This window comes from Portunus trituberculatus, chromosome 7 (assembly GCF_017591435.1).
Source record: "Portunus trituberculatus isolate SZX2019 chromosome 7, ASM1759143v1, whole genome shotgun sequence".
Classification (NCBI taxonomy): Eukaryota; Metazoa; Arthropoda; class Malacostraca; order Decapoda; family Portunidae; genus Portunus; species Portunus trituberculatus.
In genome coordinates this window covers 3,491,544-3,494,043 of record NC_059261.1, presented here as the reverse complement: position 1 = coordinate 3,494,043, position 2,500 = coordinate 3,491,544, and the positions used below count along the sequence as shown (strand labels likewise).

Genomic DNA, 2,500 nt, shown 5'->3' with positions numbered 1-2,500 from the left:
GAGGCATGGGTGCGCGGTGCAGGGGGCGTGGGCTGCAGGGTCGTGGATCACCGTGGGGCGTGGCGGCGCGGGAGAGGGTGAGCGTGGGGCAGCCTCACTACGACGGCAGATGCTGTGTTGGGCTGCACCGCCGCACGTATTGGTCACAGCATGGGACCCGCTAGCCTCCAGACGGGTCCACCTCCCCCCTCCACCTCTCCACCCCCCCTCCACCCGATCCACCCTGGGCCCCTCACGCTCCTCCACCCACCCCTCGCACCTCTCTCCCTCATTCCTCCTTCCCTCCGTCTCTCCCTCCCTCCGCTTTACCCCTTCTCTCCATGCTTCCTTGCCGCCGCCACCGCCGCCGCCGCCACCACCGCTGCCTCGGTGGGTCCCCTTGTTGCAGCTGTTGTAGGAGTGGTGGTGGTGGTGGTGGTGGTGGTGGTGGTGGTGACAGCTGCGCCCATTGCTGCTGTTGCTGCTGCTGTGGTCCATGCTGAGTGTGCTGTTCAGTCTGTGTTTGTTGTTGTTGTTCTTGTAGTTGTTGTTGTTAGATAGTGGTGGTGGTGGATGTTTCTGTTTCTGTCCTCCTCCTCCTCCTCCTCCTCCTCCTCCTCCTCCTCCTCCTCCTCCTCCTCCTCCTCCTCCTCCTCCTCCTCCTCCTCCTCCTCCTCCTCTTTTTTGCCCCTCTCTCATATTAGTATTAAAGGATGTGGAGCAGAGCAGACCGCTGAAGCAGGTAACCTCGTTATAAGCCAACAAGCTTTCTGTTACCTGCTCCTTCTGTCTTCCTAAGCTCCTCCTCCTCCTCCTCCTCTTCCTCCTCCTCCTCCTCCTCCTCCTCCTCCTCCTCCTCCTCCTCCTCCTCCTCCTCCTCCTCCGGGTTTCAATCTTTCGTCGTGGTAGAAGGAAATTATCATCATTTACGTTAGATAGTCGTTCTCTCTCTCTCTCTCTCTCTCTCTCTCTCTCTCTCTCTCTCTCTCTCTCTCTCTCTCTCTCTCTCTCTCTCTCTCTCTCTACTTTCTTCACCCACAGCGTCACTTACTCTTGTTGTTCTTCTTCTCTTTCTTCTTCTTTCTCTTCCTCTTCCTCTTCTCTTTCTTCTTCTTTTTCTTTTCTCATTATCTCTTTCTCTCGTTTTTTTCTTTCTTTTTCTTTCTTTTCTTCTTTCTTTCTTTCCTTTTATTTTTCTAACAGTATCTCCTCCTCCTCCTCCTCCTCCTCCTCCTCCTCCTCCTCCTCCTCCTCCTCCTCCTCCTCCTCCTCCTCCTCCTCCTCCTCCTCCTATAATCTTTGGAACACACGGATAAATTAAATATAAACAAATGAAGAGAGAGAGAGAGAGAGAGAGAGAGAGAGAGAGAGAGAGAGAGAGAGAGAGAGAGAGAGAAATAAACGTAAAAACGAGGAAATGGGCAATAGAGGATAATAGAAGAGAAAATGAAAGAAAGAGAGAGAGAGAGAATGGAAATGAGGAAAGAGATGATGACGAAAGAGAGAGGAACAGAAAACGGAATGAAGGAAATAAAGAAAACAAGAGAGAAATAGGAAAGAAGGCAATGAAGAAGAAGAAAGAAGAAGAAGAAGAAGAAGAAAAGGATAACGAAAGAGAGAAGAGAGGAAAAGAGATTGTCAGAATACGGCAAATAAACAAAAAGAAGAGGGAACAGAAGAAAAAGGAGAACAAATGACAGGAAGAAGAACAAGGAAGAAATATAAACGTAAGAAAAGATGAACAAAAGAAGATGAAAATAAATAGAGAAGCGAGAACTTGCATAGAGGAGGAGGAGGAGGAGGAGGAGGAGGAGGAGGAGGAGGAGGAGGAGGAGGAGGAGGAGGAGGTAAATAGACCAAAAAGAGAATTGAGAGAAATAAAGAAAGGAAACCAAAGGGAAATGGAGAAGAAAAGATAAAGATGAGAGAGAGAGAGAGAGAGAGAGAGAGAGAGAGAGAGAGAGAGAGAGAGAGAGAGAGAGAGAGAGAGAGAGAGAGAGACAGAGACAGACAGACAGACAGACAGACAGACAGACAGACAGACAGACAGACAGACAGACAGACAGACAGACAGACAGACAGACAGACACACACACACACACACACACACACACACAGAGAGAGAGAGAGAGAGAGAGAGAGAGAGAGAGAGAGAGAGACAGACAGACAGACAGACAGACAGACAGAGAAACAGACAAAGACAGACAGAGAAACACACACACACACACACACACACACACACACACACACACACACAGACAAGACAGGCCCAGGTAACACCAAGCATAGGAGGCAGGTGAGGTAATTAAGCCTCCATAGGTAAACCAGGCCAGGTGAGGGGCGGCCAGGTGAGGGGCGGTGCGCAGCTTCCCAGGGCACGGCTGACTCTATTCTGATTAAGTTCCTTCCCCACTCAAGAAGAGGTGTGCCTGCAGTCTGTCCGTCTGTCTGTTTGTCTGTCTGTCAATATAAGAGACCTGGAGTGGCTTCAAAGTGGTCTGGCCGAGGATATCTGCCCCCC

At 50.4% G+C, this 2,500-nt stretch overlaps 1 protein-coding gene across 1 annotated transcript in view; it reads right to left on the bottom strand.

Moving 5' to 3' along the window:
* LOC123520842 (extracellular serine/threonine protein kinase four-jointed-like) overlaps nucleotides 1-133 on the bottom strand; it is a 116,025-nt gene extending 115,892 nt beyond the window's left edge. The window contains 1 exon segment of the mRNA XM_045283483.1: nucleotides 1-133. This exon segment is cut by the window's left edge and continues 183 nt beyond it. The gene's annotated coding sequence lies outside the window, so the exon portion shown is untranslated.
* Between the last annotated feature and the right edge of the window lie 2,367 nt (nucleotides 134-2,500).